Raw genomic sequence first — 24,044 nt, 5'->3', positions numbered from 1 at the left:
GGTAACTATAACCTATTTTTGTTATAACGGGATAAGTAATAACTTTTATATCAAATATAGGTGCAACTAATCATAGAAATATAATAGAAATATATTTATCACTTCACTTGACCTTTTAGTTTAACCGATTATAGTATAAGTGCTTTGTATTAAAAGATACTCGCATAAATATAAAAAGGGAAAATAATATATAGAAACAACCACTAAATCCTTTTTCCATGGAATCCTTAATAGAAATTAAATCTATTCATTCATCCCTGCATGTCTATTAATGGGATTGTATCAATATAAGTTTCATCTTGAATTTGATTTGTGATATTAAGTGGTAATTGATTTGTTTCGAACATTATATGTTGTTGTTTTGGATGCATGCAATATGTTCCCGGCATTCTTAAAAGGTGTCTACTAGAATTTTCATTGAGTGGGATATGAAGTATATCTTCAACATCCATTATGCATAAAACATCCAAAAGTATTTTTTTACTCCATTGTTGTTAATTTTATATGATATTGTTATGGTTCCGTTACTCTAAATTAAATTTGTTTTCACTAAAAATAATAACAAACTAGATAATAAACCGTTGCATACACATGAGTACTATTTTGTTGTACATATTTATTCACAAAATTGAAAATTAATCGGGTTGAAGAAAAAATAGATCTTTTTTGTGTTTTTATTCTTTTCACATTTCTCACTTTGTTCTTGAGTTGTAACCATTTCTCGCTGTAAAGGAATCACAACAGTGGCTTCAATGGACTACATCTTTTAAGAAGATTCAAATATCTATGAATCTGAGATTGAAGACTACTCTGAGAAACCTTATGAAAAGTTAAAGGTTGAGAGATACAGAGTTCAAAATTTTAAAGACACTCTAAGGTACTCATCTTGTTTCAAATATAAAGACTTGTTGCAATACATGTCATAAGTAGGCAAAGGTTCAGCAAACAAAACTGCAATGTAAAAGGCAAACCACCTTGCTCTGGCAAAGTATTTGCAGACCAATTTAGTTAATGAAGTAGAACAAATACCTCACCCAACTGTGACTCAAAGTTCCATTTAAATTGTCCAGCAAGTTGAAAATTATGTTTAGTAGTGGATAGGCATAATTATTAACTAGATGAGCGAGTTGCATATAATATAGGATAAAGGAATTTTTCAATTACACACCATTGAATGTACATGTATTCATTATGGATGGTGATGCTTAGGCTGTAATAAAATATAACAATGACAAAAATATTTTCATAAATGCATGTGATTTTGAAAAACCTTGGAAACGAAAAATCATGGAAAAAGGGATTGGAATTGGATTGGATTGCAGGCCAGTTCGGATATTTATCGATGTGTTGCACATGAAAATAATTTTTACCATAGAAGGCTATCTGGGGAGTATCTTTGCAAAAAAGGAAGCATGGGAACAATTATAGATATTGTTTAAGAAGCATATGAAAACAGAAAAAGCATTATGCAAAATCTGACTAATGAAATTGATATTATAAATGAAAACCTCAACAAAATGCACTATAAGTATATTGAGAAGACAATGTCCTTAAGTAGGATGCTAGAGGAGAAATACAAAACTTCACAAAAAATTTGTTGAGAGTCGAGGAGTATGCAATATAAAGCTCGTTGCGAGGTACAGAAGATCTTGGAATAAGAGAAAATGCGGAAGCTTGACTCTTGGAGGAAAGATCTAAATAAACGCGAGGTTTTAATTGATTTTTTTAATAGGCAATTGATTAATAAAGCTCGCACTAGGGGTGCAACCCTTACAAACAGAGAATCCTAGAGAATGATTTCGTCGGATAAAGAAAGTTTAAACCAATCGTAGTAATCGGATCTAAACTTAGAATATCCGCTAGATAACCATCTCCAAGAGAGGAAAATAATATTAGAACAAATGACATCAAAACAAAAAAGTCTCCCGTCAAAGATAATAGCATTCCGCATGATCCAAAGACACCAAACCGTAGATAACCACACCACATTGATCTTAGCCTTCCTATTATTGTTCTTCACCTTTTCTTGTAAAATCTCAAAAACAAGAAACTCCTCTATGGTGATCGCCTCCGGTATGCCAAGCCACTCGAACATATGTTTCCAAATCTCTTTCGCCCTTTGACAATAAAAAAAGAGATGAAAAGAAGTTTCGACATGGACACCACAAAACTCACAATTCGGATTAGACAAATTAGATACTCCTCTTAACAATAAAAGATCTTTAGACGGAAGGCGGTCGACAAAAAATCTCCACGAAAACATCTTTATCTTTGGCGGTAATGGAATGCTCCACATTACTTTCAAAGAACGAATCACACTAAGATCCCAAGCTAAAGATTTAGAGTTATTTATAATCCACGAGATGCCCGCTACCGTAAACTCCTTATCCGAATTAAAGAACCAACCGTAAGAGTCACTCGCACCATCACTCGGAATGTGACCCTCCACATGCTCACGAAACCGGTGCCAACACGGCAAAAGGACCGCTGCTGCCCCCATAGCCGAAACACTACCATCTCCCCGAGAAAAAAGAGCTTGAACATCCCACACATATCTTCCGTCAACCCAATTCAATATTTCCGCTACCGAACAATATTTCTTAATAGATAAGTCATACAAATCCGGGAAAGAAAAGCGAAGGGGTTTGTCTCCCACCAACACGGTATGCCAAAAAAGAGTATCCTTCCCATTCTTGCAACAACTTTTGAAACACCCGGTAAAACCAAACTCCACATGATCATCTAGCAAATTGATCTTACACAAATCCCTCCACCAAATCGAATCGTCGCTACTAATCAAATCACCACTAGAAACTTGCATTTTTAATTTTGGTCTAACATACCTCGCTTTAAGAAAACTACTCCATATAGCATTATCATCGTTTAAAATTCTCCACTTCCACTTCAAAAGTAAAGCTTTATTAACCTCCTTGACATCTCTAACCCCCAATCCTACTTTCTCCTTAGGCCTACAAACAACATCCCACCTCACCCAATGAATACTCCTTTTATCCAAATTACCTCTCCAAAGAAAATCACTTTGAAGCCTTCTAATCTCTTTGGCAATGATTCCCGGAACTTTGAAGAAGGAAAGATTAAAAATGGGAATTGAATTCAAGACCGAATTAATAAGGGTAAGTCTTCCTCCCATTGAAATGTTCCTTCCCTTCCACAAAGAGAGGCGCCCTTTAATTTTATTAACAACTTCCGTCCACACTTTCTTTTTTCTAGGACTCTCCCCCACCATGATTCCTAAAAATTTGAAAGGAAGCGTACCATTCTTGCAAGCAAGAAACTTCGTGGCGGCGTTGAGGTACCAATCACCCACATTAACACCTAAGATGTTGCTTTTAGAAAAATTAATCTTCAACCCGGACACCAATTCAAACCCTCTCAACAACACTTCTAGATTCCAAATGTTGTCACAAGAAGCTTCTCCTAACATAATGGTATCATCCGCGAATTGGAGAATGTCCACAAACTCACCTTCCCCATACTTGAAAGGCTTGAATTTACCCAACTCAACTGACCTTTTCACGAGAGCGGTTAAACCCTCCATGGCAATAACAAAAAGAAACGGAGACAAAGGATCGCCTTGTCTAAGACCCCTATGCACCTTGAATTCTTTAGTAGCGCTTCCATTAACCAAAACGGACATATGGTTACTAAAAATGCAAGCTTCCATCCACCTCATCCATATCTCTCCAAAACCCATCAAAGACATAATATCTCTAAGGTATTGCCAAGACACGGAATCATAAGCCTTTTCGAAATCCACCTTTAGCAAAAGGCAACTTCTTTTCTTCCTCTTCGACCAATCTACTATCTCATTCACCAAAAGAACCCCATCCATCATGTTTCTACCCGGAACAAAGGCGGTTTGGTTGGAAGAAACCAAACCTCCTATAACCTCTTTCAATCTAGCCGCCAACAACTTAGCAATAATTTTGTAAATACTACCCACCAAACAAATGGGGCGGTACTCACCTAAGGATTGAGGGTTAACAACTTTGGGAATCAAAGAAAGAAAAGACAACGTAATCGATTTCACAAGAGAGCATTTACTATGAAAATCATTGCACATCTTCACCACGTCTTCCCGGATCACCATCCAAAACCTCTTATAGAACTCCATAGAGAAACCATCCGGCCCCGCGCTTTTATTACCGTCAAACGACCAAATAGCAACATTCACTTCCTCCTCCGTGAACGGACGTTCAATACTACAAGCCTCCCTCTCAAGAAGTTTCTTCAAACCCAAATCACCAAAAGACGGCCTTCTCTCAAATTCTTCTTCGAAAAAAGACTTATAAAAATCATGAACATAGTCTTTAATCTCCACCACATTTTCCAACACTCCTCTATTAGAGGCAAGAGAACATAAAACATTCCTCCTTCTTCTAGCTTTAAGAGAATTATGGAAAAAACGCGTGTTACAATCTCCATCGGATAGCCACAATTGCCTCGACTTGAGACGGAGATAACCTTCCTTTTTATAAAGGTTGTTCCAAAAATCAATAGCCGCCTTCGATCTTTGAAGCACAATAGCCTCCGGAACATTACCTGCAAAATGAGCAAACTTGTTATCTAAAAAGTGCATTTCTTTCCCCGCTTCTTCTATGTTAAGATCAATCCATCCGAAAATCTCCTTATTCCAAATGCGGATTTTGTTTTTAATAGCTCTCAACTTCTCCACAAAGCAATAGTCCCCTCTTCCCTTCAGCTCTAACTTTTTCCATTCCGCCTCCACAAAACTAAAGAATTCTTCATGAGAAAACCAAAGATTGTTAAATCTAAAAGGTTTAGGACCCCAATCTCTCTTGTTGTCTTTGATCCAAATGGGAGCGTGATCCGAGACATCTCTTTCACCTATAGATTGACCTTCTACCTTCCAATCATTAACAAAAGAGTTGGATAATAGAAATCTATCCAATCTACTCAAAGCACTTCCGCTTTTGTTGGACCAAGTGAACTTTCCTCCTATGGTAAGGGGATCCACCAACTTCATATCAACAATGAACTCATTGAAACCTTCTATCTCCCTCTTGTAGTTCTTATTAGAAATCCCAACTCTCTCTTCCAAAGACGAGACAATATTGAAATCACCTCCTAAACACCACGACCCGGCTACACTCTTTCTTTTGAGATCCACTAACTTCTTCCAAGAAGCCATTCTAGTGTTGTGATCACAAGAGGCATATATATTAACAAAGTAAATTCTATTATTATCTTTTTCCACGCACACTCCTAAGAATCCTTCACCCCGGAAGCTATAAAGCAAGCTGAAAAAATCTTTCTTCCACATTGTTAGAATTCCCCCCGAAGCCCCTACCGCCTCCATATGGGACCATTCCACCAAATCATTACCCCACAACTCCTCGGCATACTTGTGGTGAAAAGCATTCAATTTAGTTTCTTGAATAAAAGCTATGTCCACCCTTCCCTTTTGAATGTTGAAACCAATTCTCCTCCTCTTCACTCTCTTACCACCACCTCTAATATTGAGAGAGTAAATAATCATTTCAACCTATTAGAATTCACCTTAGGGACTTCGCCCCCTTTTACACCTCTAGACTCCATCTCATCCAATTTCTTGATAGGGTCGAAAAAAACGAAAGAGTTTGAGATTCCCAAGTTGTTCATAGATTTCCACAGCCCCTCCGAAGTATTACCTAAATTTCTCTTGATTACTCTAGTATTGCAATTCATGACATCAGAATGAGTGAGCGAATCATTAGAAAGAGAAATCCCCACCGTTCCTCCTCCATGAGTGTTGTCAGATGCATTTCCAGAGTTCATCGGAAAAATCATCTCCGCGGGATAAATATAGTTCTCCACTCTATCTCCTAAATCGAGTACCTTCCTCATATGCTTCCTAACTATTTTTGAATTTTTCAGCCTTTTACATTGATCATCAAAATTCAATAAAACATGGTCAACCGAATTCTCACTGTCTGCATGCATGCAAACTCCTTTCCCTTTGAAAATATTCCCTTTGTCAACCTCCCAGGGTCCCACCAGCTCCACCTCATTCTTTTTTGATAAATGTTCCATAAGGGGTAAACTAGTCACTTCCGCCTTCTTTTTTGGAATGGAAGGGGCCGAACCAATAACCTCATCCGGGTCCACACTCAAAAAGTTTAATGGGCCAAAAGTCGTGGGCCCCTTAGAAGTGGTTAATTTATAGTCCAATATAGTGTCATCATCTTTACCGCTTCCCTCTGTAGCCTCCTCAAAGCTACCTTCTTTCTTTTTCATCACATTTAATGCTCCTTTGAAAGAACACTCAACCCTAGAACAATTTTCACCAGAAAAGGTTTCTGCACATTGCTCTTTCCTACAGTCAGAAAAACAGCCGCCCCTATCGTCCCCTAAAAATGAAACTCCCTTCTCTTCCAACCCTCCTTTCTGCGGCCCAGAGGATTTGACCTCTGAAAACCTGACACACCTCGAAAAACCACCATCTACTTTTCCAGGTCTCACTTCACCTATAGCCTCTTCCGGTACTGCATCTGCCTCTCTCTCCGCCATGGATTCGCCGTCTGCCTCCTCCTCCGAAGAGGACTCTGACCTAGCCTAAGATTCTTCCTTGTCTCCGTCGTCGAACGAAGTCTCTTCCTTCACCAAAATGTCGTACGACACTCCATCCACCGATACCACAATCTTCCGGTTGATAGTCTCCAAGAGCTTCGAGAAGATCATCAATCTGGTAACGTCCATCCTACTTTGTTTCCCCTCTAGACTATCGTCGTTAGCCACCACCCCAATGTCTGATAGCAGTAGATCGCAAAAATGTTTGTTTCTCACAAAACAAGGAATACCATAGATAGAAAACCAAACCAATCTGAAACACTCCACATCTTGAGTCTGCCACCTCCTAACCTCCTTAAACCAGCTAGCCTTCCACTCTGTATTCTCAGAAATCAGCCTTTCGATTTCCCCTTCGTTGTCTTTTTCTAACAAACAGAGATTCGGCCCCAGAGGAGTTGCCGTCACGGAGAAAAAGCCTTCGGACCACAAGTTGTCGCACACACCATAAGCCAACCCAGGCGACTTTGCGATGCCCACCCAAGCTTTTCGGTAACGAGCTTTCTCTTCTTTGTTAGCACTAAAGTAGAATGTTTTATAAATGGCCTCCTTTAAACTAACATCCCCTGGGTTTGAGACCGCTATGTTCTTCAAAGATGAAAGACCTTTCGATGAAGAATTTATCTTCAAAGAATCTGCATAAGAAACGCCCTGGGTCTTAAGAAATCTGTTAGCAACCCCTCCCCCATTCTGTCCTCTACTCTGATCTTCCTTTCTAGCACCGCCAACTGACCTTAGATTATCCTCCTTTGGCGCTGAACGATCCACCAAAGCTTTACCGAATGTCTCTTTCCTTTTAAACCTTGAAACATTTGCCTTCAATTTTCTCCCATCAAGCCATATATTATCCAATTTGATTTCCAGCGTCCTGATGTCTTCGACATTCGCAAACCTCACGAAACCATACTTTTCGCCTCTCCAATCCCTCTTAGCAGGTAAAACAATTTCGTCCACCGTCCCCAATTCTTTAAACTCAAAGAACAAGTCTCTAGCTCTCCATTTGAGGTCAAAATCCGTAATGAAAAACGAAGTTATCACCCTGATGTCTCCTACATTTGTATTCTTCATAATGTCCCATTTGAATCCTGAATTAACATGTCTCTCTTTTCTACTCACCCTTTGCCAACCTCCTTCTGTGATCCCTATTTTTGCAGCCATGTGAAAACCAGTAAACAACTAAACTCTCTCACTGTTTTTCTCTCTAACTTTCTCACTCATGATTTAACTGTTTGCGAGGTTTTAATTGATCAAGAGATCCAGAAACTTGAAGAGGACAAGAAGAAGAAAGACACGAGGAATGAATCACTCTTGTTAGCTTCAAAGGGGCAGAAGATACCGGATGAGAATATCTTCAAACTTGTTGAAGAAAAACAGATAGAAAAATGTCATTAAGAAATTATTTCTATTGTAAAAGTAACTAGATAAAAATTTGAAATGGAAATCGAAAAGTTAAAAGGAAAACTGCAAGTTAGGAAACACCTTAAAGATAAAAATGATGAAGCTATCAAAAAGAAATATTGATAATGAAACATTATTAGTTTTCGCATGGGTACATTCTATTTATTTTATGTCATAAAAGAATCAAAAAGAAATATATACGGAACTCAAAATATATAAAGAAATAGAAACAGAAAACATATAAAATAATTTTGAAATATAATATATAATATATCATAAAAAAAATTAGAAAAATGAAATTGTATAAGGAAAAAAAAATTTATATTGGTAGATTATTGGAAGTCATAAAACGTCATTTTGAATATATATATATATATATATATATATATATATATATATATATATATATATATATATATATATATATATATATATATATATATATATATATATACTAGTCTGTTAACCCGTGCAAGGCACGGGATAAAATTTTATGCTAAAAAAATTACTTTATAATTATTTACGATTTATAAATGAAGTTATGATAATATAAAAATGGATAAGTTATTAGTAGTTCAAATGAAATAAATAATAATTTTATAATTATTTACGATTTACAAATGAAGTTATGATAATATAAAAATGGATAAGTTATTAGTAGTTAAAATGAAATAAATAATTTAATACTATTTAATAAGCAATGATTATATAATCTTTACCGTAAAGAAAAATTTGATTGTATCACTGGAAATTGATTGAACCATTATAAACAATCTACAATATTCACTATAAGGTGAGGTGAGGGTAGGAGATCAATTGAACCTTCATACATACTGATCAAGAAAGAAGAGTGACAAATTAACTATAAATTTTCTGGTTTGTTTGCCATTTCAAGTATAAAGTTCTCATCTAACTTTTTTTTATTATGAATGATTGTCATCATGATTGTCATCTTCAAATTTAATTTCACTATTTATAAATCCTTTTTTCTTCTTCATATTAAAATACAACATAAAATATTAATTTGTCTTTTATAATTTAAACTCATTTACACTTTTTATGTCTTTTACAAATAATATATTTATTTTTTAGTAAAACAGCACAATTTAAAAAATATACTCTATTTTATTTGATTTGCATATGCCTAAAATTAAAATAAAATATATCATAAATATTAAATAATTGATTTAATTTTTTACAAATAAGACATTTAATTCTAATAAAGATAAAATATATCCTCTCTTGTCTTATAATAACTATCTATAATATTTTCACATATTTTTTAAAATAAATAAATAATTATTTTTGCAGTTTTTAAGTCTTTTACCAACAATATAATTATTATATAATCATCAATATAATTATTTATTAAAAATATATTTATTTTAGAAGCATGTTGTCTAATTATTTAAGAATTATATTCTTTTTATATATAAAATCACTCATGATACATGGAAAATAATTAATTCTCCAATTTTTAATTTCAGCAGCATATTATTTTAACAATAATGACACAAAAATTTCCATCACAGTCCATTTAAAAATTAAAGAAAATTAATTCAGGTATAATATGAATATTTAAACCTTAATAAACAAAAATTCAAAATATTTTGATAATGCATAATAAATATATTTAATGAAATTTATTACACATTTATAATTTAGAAAATTCAATGTAACTAATTTAGAAGTAAAATTAAAAAAATTACAAAACACTGAATCTTAGAGTGATCAAAGTCAATAATCATTTTTGTCTATCATAATGATTTTTTTTCTTTAATAAAAATAAACATGTAATAGGAAAAATCCACACAAATTTTAATAATAATAATCCATGGGAATACTTTAAAAAAGATTTAAGACTTTATATTAGAAATTTAAATAATTATTCTCTCGTTACTCGATAAAATTCTAAGAATCACTTATTATAAATGTAAAAAAATTGTGATAATTATTAAAAAATTGAAAATCATAATAATATTTATAGAAATTGTTAATCCATTTTAATAAACACAATTGATAATAAATATAATTGTTTAATCTTTTCAATTATTTGATGAAACCAAATTAATTTTTACGTTTTATATTTTATTGAAATTTTATAAATATTTTAGAATAAAGAGTATATATTTTTAATAATGTATTCTCTTTATTGAAAGCACAATAATCTTTTTTATATATATTTTCTTCATTTGAGATGGGAGCAAGATATTTTAACTTTTGAAATCTATAAAATAATTCATTTAAGAAAAGTAATTACCATAATAATCAACTTTAAATCCAAAGTAAAACTAATTAAATCTTCGAACATTATTTTGCATATCTAATAATTTTAAATAAAAATAATATTATTTAATTAGTATTACACATTACTTATGACAACTTATAAATATTTTACCATAAATAATGATAATTGTCTCATTTAATAATTATTTCATTTAATCATAATGATAATGATCTCATTTAATATTTATAAAACATAGTAATGGTTACATTTCAGTGAATTCGATGAAAAAACAAAAAAACTTCTTCACAACTCAAAACTTCTTATGAAGTATTTCAGATTGCTCAAGTCCCAAATGACTTTGCATGAGAGAGGGTTGAACCAAAAACCCTAGATTGAACAAAAATACGGCTGCCTCTTTGTACTTTTCTTGTTTCTCTAAATCTCAATTAATCAACTCAATAAACAAAATTCTTTGTCTGCTTAAACATCCCACTTCCCTCTCTCTCACGCTTAATTCCTCTCCTTCCTCTTGTTATCCCTTCCACACTTATCTCTCTTAAATCTCTAATCTCACGTTTTTTTCCCTTCTTTTCTCTTATCACCGAACAAAATCATATTTAAGCCCTCATCTCTTTTGATTACCCAAATCAAACACCATCATCAAACAAAAATAAAACAGATAAAAACCCAACAACCCTTACCCTAATTCATTCACATTATTATGAGCATTATAGGTTACATCAATCGTGATTGCAAAAGGTAAAACATGAAATCGAGTAATAAAATGAAATTCTTCTTCTGGATCCTCTTTCCTTCTGAATCCTCTTCTGGATATGAAATGTTGTCCTTATTCTTCTTCTGAGTTTGTGGTGTTTCTGAATTTGTTATGTTATGAGATTTGGCTCTTAATCAGGTCTAAAGGGTTGAATACAATGAATACCAATTCGCCAATTCATCAAACAATGAATGAACATTCTCAAGATCAAGAAGCTTCAAAACTGTCTTCTTCTATTCATTACTGTGAAATAACACAAAATTGCTATACATCTCTAGCAAAATCATAGTTTCAGAAGAACTTGGGCTGCAAAATGCTTCTTGCAATCAGGAAGTTACCTAAAATAATTGAAATATAAACACATAGCACGAATTTAGAATTCAGTTTGTAATCAATCATATACATAAACGAAATAATAAGAAATAATGAAGGTGGCCATACAACGAAACTGCAAAATGTAGAGTAAGAGTATATCCAATTTCCACATCTTTATAGGATGGAAGATGGCCCGAATCTGAAAGGTTGGAATTGGGAAGGTAGAAAACATTAATTAGGGTGGACATGCATTGATTGAATTTAGGCTGGGATCATTGAAGCATTTGTTGCTGTTAAAAAATTCAAACGTCACGCTCATATGAGAATAATTAATGGCAGAGAGCATTGGAAGAATTAAAAAATAATAAATTAAATAATAATAAAATAATTAAGTTAAATATAGTAAGATTACTACTAATAGCATGTTTTAAAATAGTAAAACTTTTAAGATGATGACACTTGGCAAACTTGTCAAAGAACTCATCTTGCTTTATTCTATTGTATGATTCTATTGTATGATATATATATATATATATATATATATATATATAGGGGACGACTCAAGTGAGAACACTTGGTTATTATGAGAAATGAGAATAATAAATCATGACCATTAAATTTGATTTTAATGGACTGGATTGGTTTCTCTTTCTATGATCCTTAATATTTATTTTAAATTAACATAGAAAGAGAAATCAATTCAGTCCATTAAAATCAAATTTAATGGTCGTTATTCATTGTTCTCATTTCTCATAATAACGAAGTGTTCTCACTTGAGTCGTCCCCATATATATATATATATATATATATATATATATATATATATATATATATATATATATATATATATATATATATATATATATATATATATATATATATAATATTATATTAGATATTAATTATTAATTCATTTTGCATTAATATATATGACATAATTTATTAACTTTTTTAAATGAAATTATGATAAAAGTAACAAATATTTAATCAACAGTAATAAAAATTTCATTAAAATAACTTGACAATGCAATGCAAATAGGAGTACTTATTGTAATAACTAATGTTGATACATTTAATCCCAACAGCAACTACCAGCAGTGCTCATATCACTTCCCTCACCATTTTGTTCCAATTCAAAAGCATCGTTGCTGATTAAAGTTGTTTGTTCAATGACTTCAAAATTAAATTGATTTGTCTTAGGCACATAATAGACTTTTATTTGTGTTGGTACATTAAAATCAAAGTATGATGCCACTATATGAGCATTTCTAATGTATGCTGTACCAAATTGAAAATAATAAAGAACTTGGCAGTATTTATTGTCATGAAGATTGTAGAGCCATATTGTCTTTTTCTCTTTTAGTGTTTCTCCAAATAATTCGATGTAGTAGCGACAAACTTCAATTATTTCCTACAGAGGCAAGTTAAAATAAAATTAAATAGTAATAAAACAACGAATGAGATAAAATATACAAGAATGTGATATTTTTTTACCGTTGATGGATAATAACTGTATAAAAATATATCCTGCATGAAAATATTGAATTAATTGAATTAATATTAAACAAAATGACAAATTATTAAAATCAAAATCATGGCAAAAAGAACTAAAAAAAAGTTAGTATGATAAAAGAAACTAGTGTGATACCCGTGCGTCCGCACGGGTACCTGTTGTAGCCGTGTTATTTTGTTCAATATATATACTATTCTAGAGGTAAATGCCATAAAATTAGATGTGTAAAATATATAAATTTCTTTTTAATAGGATGGGGCAAAGCTTGGGATATTTTCATCAATAAAAATTATTTTCCCGTTAATTTTCAATATTTCGATCAGTAACTTCATGTTCCCGTAAATATTTAATATGTTTATCAGTAATTCATATTCTCGTTAATATTTAATATTTTATTCAGTAACTTCATGTTCCCGTTAATATTCAATATTTTGATCAGTAACTTCGTGTTCCCGTTAATATTAGATATTTTGTGAATAACTTTGTGTTCGCGTTAATATTCATTATTTTGATTAGTAACTCCGTGTTCCCGTTAATATTCAATATTTTGATCAGTAACTTCATATTCTCGTTAATATTCAATATTTTGATTAGTAACCTAGTGTGATACCCGTACGTCCGCAAGGGTGCCCGTTGTGGCCGTGTTATTTTGTTCAATATAGATATTATTGCAGAGGTAAATGTTTTAAACACGAATGTATAAAATATAAAAATTTATTTTCAATAGGTTAGACCAAAGTTTTAGATATTTTGATTAATAAACATCATTTTTCCGTTAATATTCAATATTTCGATCAGTAATTTCATGTTCACGTTAATATTCAATATTTTGATCAGTAATTTATATTCTCGTTAATATTCAATATTGTATTCCGTAACTTCTTGTTCCAGTTAATATTCAATATTTTGATAAGTAACTTCATGTTCCCGCTAATATTCATTATTTTGATCAGTACTATTTATTTTAAAATCTAATGGTTAATATTCATTCTCATGTTCTCACATAAAAATGACATTCTCATAATTCTTTTCAATCTAATGGTTAAAAATAATAAGGAATGGTTTTCTCTCTCCACATTTAATTACTTATTATTTTTAACCATTTGATTGAAAAGAATTAATGGTCAAGATTTAGAGTAAGTTATAATAACTTACTCATGGAGTAAATATATATCATATAATTTTTTCTATATATAAATAATTTTATTTTAGAATTATCTATAAAAATATTTAAATCAATAATAAACTTATTGTTGTTATTACTTAATATTTAATTAAATATGTTAATATCAGTACAATATGCGCGTATTATATAAGTACGTGTGTGTATCCGTACTATATATTATTTTGTATTTAAATTTATTCTTGTTATTATTCAATATTTAATTAAATGTGTTAATATGTGTACCATATACGCATACCATATAAGTACCCGTGTGTATTTATACTATATTATTTTGTATTTGGATGAAATTGACCCGGTAAAGTTTTAATTTTAATATTTCAATTATTTTATATTTTATATATAGATAAATATATATTAATCATTAATAACATGCTGAATAGATAAATATTATTTCACGGAGAAAGTGAAATATATTTGGCTTACTTGATGTGTAAGTGTTTAAGAAAATTTCTTTGGCCACCTCCCTACCTTCTAGTTCACCTCTGGTGAAAAACCCAAACTACCCCTGACTTCGGAAATGCATTTCCGAAATGTAAGAAAAAGTTGTTTTCGGAGATGCATCTCCGAAAGCGCCTTTTTTTTTTGAAAAATTTAACTTATTTCGGAAATGCATTTCCGAGAACACATTTTCGGAAGTTCATTTCCGAAATACTGCGCGTTTTGCAGATTAAGCAAAACAGCCCCCTCCCCCAAATCATTTACCCTAATCTTCTTCAAACTCAACCTCAAAGAGATTTTTGTGCAAACCAGTTCCAAGCTACCTCAAAGGCTCCATCTACTTGCTCTATTACATTCTAAAATCCTCCAATCTATTCAATAGGTAAGCATTTTGATTTTAAGATCTATGATTAAAATGTATATTAGGGTGTTTACAAATAGCAAAAAATGTATTAGGTTAGGTTTATAGTGATGTTTAGGATGTTTAGAATGTGTATACATAGGTTTGAATTTTGATTTTGGGGTCTGCCATTGTAGGTTGCAGAAAAGCTCTGCGCAGGGGTGTTTCGGAAGTTCATTTCCGAAAACACCTCCATCCCAGTTTCGGAAATGAACTTCCGAACTGTATCAGAAGTGCATTTTTTTTTTGTTTTTTCATTTGTCTCGCATATTAATCGATTTCGATTGTTTACAGGAACATGTCAGGCAACCAGCCAGCACGCATCAGACAGGGCAGGGAGTCCCAGACTGCGTCGGCTAGACGCGAGCGGGCGGCGGCGCAGCTGGCGTCGACACGCGGGCGGGGCCGGGGACGCCGTGTGCGCGTTCCACAGGACTTGGTGGAGAGTTCATCTGCTTCAGGCTCTAGGAGTAGGCTGGCTCGGGTATCTTCTTCCCGCCAGCGAGAGGAGGAGGATGAGGATGAGGAGGAGGTGATACCGGATGTTGACCCTCCAGTCGGGGAGGAGGAGGAGCAGGAGGTGGATAGCTATCCGGGAGGGCCTTTTGACACTTCCCTGCTGATTCACTACCAGGATCACGTCGCTCGGCGGATCTGGGAGGGAGAGGTATTTTTTTTTAACTTAGCCGTTTATTTGTCACCATTTTTTATAATTTTACCGTTTATTTCTCGCTTATTTGTTTTGTTTTTGTAACAGGAGAGAGAGCCATTGAAAATGGTGAACCACTCCAGGAAGATTTTCGGTCTGTTTAAACCAGCAGCTCAGTGGTTTAACGATCATGTGCGAGGTTCAGGGCTTAGCGGGCTCTGCATGACCGGGTACACCACCATCAGCACCGGCATGCAGGGGGCATTTGTGGAGCGCTGGCACAAGGAGACGTCTTCTTTCCACTTGCCGGTGGGGGAGTTGACGATCACCTTGCATGACGTCCAGTGTCTTCTCCACCTGCCCATCAGGGGGTGGCTGTTGGACCACTCCAGGATCCAGAGGGTCGAGGCCATTGAGTGGATGATGCACTATTTGGGCATGCCGCACGAGGTTGCTCACCTGGAGTGCGTCTCGACTTCTGGGTGTCATGTCCGGTTCAACACACTGAGCCTCTATTTTGAGTTCCACCTAGACGCGGCGGCCGAGGCCGAGCAGGAGGGTAACGACCTATTCAGGGAGTATCACCGCGGCTGCGCTCTCCGGTGCTGGTACATGCATGTGGTAGGCGCTACATGCTTTGTGGACAAGAGTGCCAGGTACGTCGACGTGGCCTACCACCGCTATTTCATGGACCTGGATACCGTTCACCAGAGGAACTGGGGGTCAGCTACTCTGGCATATCTCTACCAGAAGCTGAATGAGGCCTCCAACTGGAGGACGAGGCAGTTGGTCGGATCCTGCACACTGCTTACGATACGTTTTATTTTAATACATTATCGTATTTATTTGTTTATATATGTTTCGTATTTAATTTTAATACATTATCTTGTTTCTGTTTCAGAGCTGGATCATCTCCTACTTCTCCCGCATCCACGGCTACCACCTCGATCCTGCGTACGTGGACGCCTTGCCCAGGGCTGCCAGATACGATCTCCAGAGGGAGAACGATGCGGTGGGACCATATCGTGGATACCTGGACCGCACTCTACACGACGACGTCACCTGGAGGCCGTTCATCGACTACGCTCAGATTGTCCCCTTTGACGGCATTGCACTTTATTCTGGCTGGTTGGCTTGCGGGACTGGCATCATGGTTCGATATCTCCCTGAGCGGTGCATGCGTCAGTTCGGATTCGTGCAGCGGATACCCAGGTCACCCTTTGAGGCTGCTCCCGACACTGTGACCCGAGTGCAGCTCACTGCCATATGGGAGCATTGGGACGATCATGTGGTACCGCTGGAGTACCGTCTCACTCGGGTCACCCAGGACTGACACAGTGAGGAGGGATACGTCACATGGTTCTACCGGGTGTCACATCCTCTTCTGAGACCCGACATTCCCGGCGCTCTTAGGCCAGCACACGAGGAGATCCTGGAGAACCAGCAGGCCGAGGATGATCACGCCATTGATCTCATGCCCATCTGCCAGCGGATATCGATGATTGGGCAGGACGCGTTGGATCGAGGTATCGTGGAGCGGGGCGGTCCAGAGGCAGTCGCCGTGATAGAGATGATCGTCACTGATGCGGGCCGTGCGGCGACATACACGCGGCAGAGGAGGTCTCAGGGCGAGAGTTTTAGGCACACCCAGTAGTGGTCGGGTTTATATATTTTTTGTTATCGGATTGTATCTTTAGCACACTATTTTTATTTTTTTCGGTTTGTATATATTATTTTCATCGGATCAGTATTTTTTTTTGTTTATTTATCATATTAGTATTTTCAGTTTATCTATTGCTTATTTTATTTGGCGTTTACGTTTAATTAAAATGCGAGACTGTTTTAGATAAAACATAAAAAAAAAAACACACAGTTTCTGCATAATTCGGAAATGAACTTCCGAAACCCCCCAAAATCTGAACAAAGGTGTTTTCGGAAGTTCATCTCCGCAGACACCCCCCATGAGGTGTTTTCGGAGATGCACTTCCGAATTAAGGAAATTTTTTTAAAAAAAAAAAGCGCTTCGGAAGTTCATTTCCAAAGCAGGGGTATTTTGGGATTTTTACTGGGGTGACCCCCATATGGAGGTGGCCAAAGAAATTTTCGTGTTTAATGAGTTTTTTAACACGTTTATATACTTCCTACCAAGTGTAACTTATTAACGACACTCCATATGCATGTGTGGGACTAAAAAAAAATCAATAAGGTTGGATAATGAAATTCATAGTTAATATTTATTTATTTAGTTAATTTTAAAGTTCAAATTTATGGATCATTTTTTCTATTTGTAAGTCTACTATATTTTTCAATATTGTCTGATAGTAATGAGAACCATTTTGAAGTGATTATCCTAACTATTTTACTTTGAATCTATACTTGTTATTCTCATTCGATCCATTGTGAAAAAAAGAGCATTGACATTAACGTTGCCATTGGAAAAAGAGAAACCGCCTAAGTGCTCATTTTTATCATTTCTAAAAATCACACCACAAGCACACCAAGAAGGAAGTCCCATCCACACCATCAATGTTTCCCTTAATTCATCTCAGTGAGGGAGGTTGCCATAACACTTCTATACATCTTTTCAACTTGGGAGGATGGATGGATGCCCACATTGAAAGCTTTTAAAATGCTGAAATCTTCCAAGAATGGACCCGTAGTTTTGTTAGAGTTGTTGCCCACCATTCTGACATCCTTAACTATGCTCTTGATGCAAGTTTTCCAGTCATGAGAAGCCTTGTCAAATATGGATTTATTTCTATCCAACCAAATCTTAGACAGGCTGAACGGGATACCTGCAGCAATGACTACATGACATTGAGGAGACCGACCTCTGTATATGATCTTCCAACCGTCATTAAGATTAAAAATGATGAAGTGCAGGTTGATGATATTTGAGAACCACTTCCAAAGACAGGCTGCAAATTTGCAATGAAAGAAAATATGCTCAGATGATTGTTGATGACTCAGGCAAAGACGACCTTGAGAAGAGAAATAAATTCCTCTAGCATGCAGGTTATCATTAGTTAGCATGACATTATGAATAAGTCTACATGGGATTAGAAATTTAGAAGGAGGAATGGAGACATGCCACATTAACTTTCTCCACAAGACATAGTTGGGATGTCCATTAATGTTCACCATATTCACATATCTCTTTGATTGTATTGTTTCTCGAATAGCCATTAATGCTCACCATATGCACCTATTTCTTTGATTGTATTGTTTCATTTCAAATTAAAAATATTATTCCGGATTTTCATCTTATAAGAATAATTAATATAATAAGAAATTTATTAAATGGCACTGGAATTTGTAAAATCTAGTTATAAATATTATAGTATTAGTTACAAATTAGGCTCATTTTCTTAGCAAGTGTTTGGAGCTGTGTTAGAAGTTCACATTTGTTAAAGCTGCAAATTGTGGCATCACAATTTTCATGTTTAAAGTGCATAAGTGAGAATAAGGCTTTAAGAACCATGGTTACAAGTGATAGATAAGATTCAAGACATGATAGATTATATTCACAAGGAAGTTGATTGATACTAACATAAGTTCTTAACCTTAGTTACAATTGATAGACAACATTCAAAACATGTTAGGAATTATAATCTTACCTACAAAATATCATCATGGGTTAATAATCAAAACACAATTTCAAGTACAACCACAACAGATACTACTGAGAATGAGAGTTCACCATGAGAGCACCATCACTATCGTCTCGTCTACTCTTTGACCTGATAATCATCGAAATTGAGTAATACCAGTCACCTTCAGGCAGATTGTTACTTGCAATCCTGACACACCTTGAGTGGTATGCATAATGCAGCAGGGCAACCATCACAACATATTAAATTTCCGTCCATCTTGCAAAGGCAACATTCATCACTGTTCAAGTCAGTCGTGTCATCCATCATCTCTTTAGTCAAGGAAGAGCCTCCAGAAACATCCATATATATATATATATATATATATATATATATATATATATATATATATATATATATATATATATATATATATATATATATATATATATACACACACACAATAAAAAACCAGCCCTTGCATCAGTTAATGCACACACATTCATCCCAAAGAAAGCCAAACCTGCATCATTCCTAAACCTCATACCATGTCCACCAATTCAAAATAGTTCATTCAATACAAAACCAAATAAACATTCAAACCTTGGCCTTTCAAGGCAGCCCTTTAACACATTCAAAATAAGACATGTCTCAAAAGGTCATCATCAAAAAATCAAACAGGGCAGCAAAGCATTTAGGAGAAAACATAAACCAGCCAGACATAACATACCTTAAGCATCCTCGTCATCCTCGTCTTCATCCATACTTCGTTTTGTTCATTAACCTCCGATGCCATGTTCATGAACCTATCCTGAACCAACCTGTACATGATAATTTAAGCAAGGGATCAATATGATTCATTCTAAATCCAATCAAAAACAGACATATTAGACACAATGCATTTCAAGGATATAGTTGGGTTCACAGATTATAGATAGACAAGAAAGTAATCAGATAGTTTTAGGGGCAAATAAGTGTAACAATTAAGCACTTTACATAGGTGTGATAATTTTGATAAGGATCTCTTAACTCCATATGAAGCTGATAAGTCCGAGAGTGCTGGAGCGAGGACTACGGCTCCAATAGTCATACAGGAACCAAAAAGGGCGAAGAACAGAATCAGATAGTGACAGAATTTGTGTTTCTCAATGGCCCTTCTAGCTCTGGAGTAAAAGTTGATCTTAGAAGGAGGAGTTGTTGTGTCCTCCAAAAGCATAACCTCATTGGCAGTTCTATCACAAGGTAGTAGACCAACTTTTGCATTTCTATACAACAGTGAGTATAAAGTAAAAGTACCACCTGCTAGAATATTGTTAATTAAAAGTTAATTAAACCTCGGCAAGATCCCCGGTGAAGCTATGAAGCTTACCAGTGAGAGATGACACATGCTGTAAATGAAACCATTCTTACATAAATGTTTCCGCTAATGATGATATCAACTCAAAAAAAGCAGAGACAAATCTTTGAGAACTTCGTGACAAATTTGAATACGCATAGTGCTTCATGACCTAAAACAAAACATCAAAATAGTCACCACAATATTTTCATACAGACATGAAAATAACCCAGGAAAAATGTCATATGCACTTAAAATTCCTGTGAATAATATTGATACAATACCAAACAGACCAAGGCCTTAAACCAGCATGTACCTAAAAAATGTAAGAGTCGTATACTATGCACACCAGTTGATGTGCATAGCATACTTAGATGCTTGGTCATAGCTAAAGAACCTAACTCCCAAATTCGGAACAATCTGCTGCATTTCAATCTGTATTGTATTGTATGAACGATAAGAAAAATTAAAAGAATTAAGTACCAGACAAATTTAGGTTACGCCTGTGATCCCAAACGTCAACGCCTTTTCCAACGATGACCAGAAGCATTACCTGTGCTGTCAATAGTAATTTGAAATGTGTGGTATGTGGATGCAGCGACGGATTGGCGAAACTGTAGGCTCCTTAGGAATTGAAACGGGGACCAGAAAATCTGCTGCAACGTGAAGTATACGGGTTTCTCCCAATGGTCGGCTTGGCTTGCTCTCAATGCTCGACACCCTTAATTAATAATGATCAAAACAGTCAGTGACAAGAAAAAAATAAAACACTACAAATTAATATGTACTTTATTTTGTGTTTGCTTACCCCTGTCTCTTCCTTCACTTCTCTAATCACAACATCATAAATATCCTCACCCTGCAAATAAAATTTCCAACAAATGTCACATTAACAACAACAATAAAACATCAACAACAACAAATTTGAAACCGAAAAATAAGAAAGAGATTGGTTTGGAACTTTCATCGAACACTTAACAGGCAAGGTGCAAAGCTCTGTATTTTGAAAACACATTGTTAACATGAACAACAACATAACACCACACAAACGAAACAGAAGTGAAAGAAGGAAGGAGTACCAGAAAATAAATCAAAAGGGAATAGGAGATCCACGTTTATCGACCACCAGAAAACCGCCTGAAAATTGCTCCGATGAAAACATTTGACAAAAAACACCAAATAGAAGAAGGAAGAGAATTGCTCCAATCTCGACCATCTTCAAACCTCAAAGCTTCTTATAAAACTTGAATTCATAAACCAGACAAATATTTAAGAAGCTCAACACCAGTTAACCTACCAATGTTCAATTCCTGTGAAAAACAACATCAGTTAGTGAAATCAAACACCACTGACAAGATACGAAATTGCATATGTATGATTGAGTTCAATAATTTTATCGGCTTCGGTTAGGACTTGTTAGCAACGTGTTATAGATAGGATCTTGATTTGTTATTGAAAGAACTTTGATGGTATCATTACGGCTTGGAAAGAAGAGGAAAAAGGAAGCAGAAGAAGAAGAAGAAAGAAGAGGAGGAAGAAGGAGAGAGAGGACGTGAGAGAAAGAAAGAGAGAAAGAGTCTGCATATACGTGTAACTGCTAGAAGTGGAAGGTTGAGTGAAGTAAATAGCAGTAACCGATGGAAGGTGTAACTGCGAGAAGTGGAAGGTTGAGTGAAGTAAATATCATTAACCGATGGAAGGTGGAAGGCAGAAGAAACAAATAGTAACTGATGGAAGGTTGAGAAATCAATAGTGATGTGGCGCCTTATGAAGAAAGGAATATTGTGTTCACAGGAAGCCACTTGGCAGCACCAGATTGAAAGTTAAAAAAGATATAGTTTTCTTATATTATAGATTAGTACATAAATGTTGAAAGAAAATAGTAATCAAGATTGATGAAAATTTAGAAGATTAAAAATAAATGGCGATAATGAAAGAAAATATTACATGATTGCACAATGAATGAATAAAGTGTGAAGAACAAAGAAAAAACGTGAATTTTTGAAATTGTTGCTTTTCTTTCTTGTTTTAATATTTTAAAGGGTTGAAATGACTCTTATTTATATAGGATGTAATTGATTAATTAAGAATATGCCATGAAAATTAATTATGGACGGTGAATTTATTAAAGAATATTTTTAATTGAATTTATTAAATTACTATTTTTTATTTTATTCTAATAATTGATTGACGAAATTGGTACTTTACATTTGTGTCATGTTTCATGCTACATATACAACATATATAGTATAAATTTCAATGATATTTTTTACATATATTGACCGGTGTGACCCTTTAATCCATTCTTAATTTTTTTCTACCTGGGAAATCGAAATCTCAGACTTTCTCTCTCCTCGATGTTCTCTCTGCCCTCTCTCTAGAAGGGGGTAGGGTTTATCTTTTTTGATTTCCTGATGGCCGTGGGTGGACGCCGGCAGTGCGCAGACTAGGAGGATGCAAAGAGAAGAAATTTCAGGTTTTCTGCTCCGCGGTGGGACGTTTTTCCTTGGGGAGGTGGAGTTTCTAGATGCAGGGATGCGCAAATCACATCTATTTACTTCTCACGTTTCCCAGACGAGTATTCGGCGAAACATTTCTTCGAACTGTTTGCGTGCATAGGGAAAGTGTTGGAGGTGGTTATATCACCTAGGAAGAACCGTTTCGGTAGGAAATTCAGTTTCGTCAGGTTTGAAGATGTTGAGGAAGGAAGGATGTTAGCTGTAACACCCTTCTAACCCCGCGGCAATTTAAACAAATAATCAGAGTAAAAACATACACACAAGGGTGTCACAATTATTTAAAATAAATAAACCAATCATGGTCAAGTCATGCTTTATTAGGAAACGATTTACCAAAAAACAAAATTATGTTTATCACAGCGGAATAAGAAACATCATCAACATAACCAAATGGAAACATAGTCCAACACCAAATAAAATAGAGAATTCTCATAAATCTCTATAACTATCGCCCCCAGTGTTACAAGATCAGAGCATGACCGACACGACCCAAAACAACGGATAAACTCTACGAGTCATCCTCACCAAGCACTAATGCCGCTACTCCTCAATCTGAAAATGACAACATGTAAGGGTGAGTCTCATTCTCAATTAGTAAATATTATGCAATTCATAAATAACAAGCATCATAATATACCGTTCACCCAATTATACATATTCAGATTCACACAATAATGGATTACAATATATAACACCGAAATCCATACAATCATGTTATGACAAAATGCAATGACACAACCGACACTATGCATGTGGTACCAATAAACCGTGGAATCAATCCACCTAACCGATCTACGCCTCATCGAGATACGGCCCACCGACACAATTTCCGCCCAATGGGAAATATGTCCACCAACGATCCAAAACATCACCGGGATCCAACATCAAATGCATATGAATGAATGAAACACACATAACATACTTAAAACATCACCGAATCACGATGAACAATTCACCTCAACACCACATCACCGAATAAGTATGTACATGTTTTCAACATCATTCAAATAGTCATGCATTCATCACAATCATAATAATAATCACAACCAATTCATCATCACATCAAACACATTGTCACACCTATCTCATATGCACACAATGTTCAATTCT

The 24,044-nt window shown here is 34.9% G+C and overlaps 1 long non-coding RNA gene and 1 pseudogene across 15 annotated transcripts; one reads left to right on the top strand and one right to left on the bottom strand.

Moving 5' to 3' along the window:
- The first annotated feature begins 591 nt into the window (after positions 1-591).
- LOC131624429 (uncharacterized) lies at positions 592-8,109 on the top strand (annotated as a pseudogene).
- Positions 8,110-18,991: 10,882 nt separating this feature from the next.
- LOC131624414 (uncharacterized) lies at positions 18,992-22,421 on the bottom strand. 15 transcript variants are annotated; one of them, XR_009290594.1, is made up of 5 exons: positions 21,495-22,319; positions 21,224-21,274; positions 19,810-21,136; positions 19,683-19,702; positions 18,992-19,602 (listed from the first exon to the last, which is right to left on the bottom strand). It is a non-coding gene; the product is annotated as an uncharacterized LOC131624414 (long non-coding RNA). The 15 variants fall into 15 exon arrangements; XR_009290596.1 differs by lacking the exon at positions 19,683-19,702 and having other exon boundaries at positions 19,810-19,900; positions 20,076-21,136; positions 21,495-22,316; XR_009290592.1 differs by lacking the exon at positions 19,683-19,702 and having other exon boundaries at positions 19,810-19,900; positions 20,110-21,136; positions 21,495-22,314.
- Positions 22,422-24,044: the final 1,623 nt, after the last annotated feature.

The sequence above is a fragment of the Vicia villosa genome, unplaced genomic scaffold, assembly GCF_029867415.1.
Source record: "Vicia villosa cultivar HV-30 ecotype Madison, WI unplaced genomic scaffold, Vvil1.0 ctg.000121F_1_1, whole genome shotgun sequence".
Classification (NCBI taxonomy): Eukaryota; Viridiplantae; Streptophyta; class Magnoliopsida; order Fabales; family Fabaceae; genus Vicia; species Vicia villosa.
The sequence above is the reverse complement of the archived record's forward strand: the minus strand, read 5'-3'. Positions and strand labels throughout refer to the sequence as shown.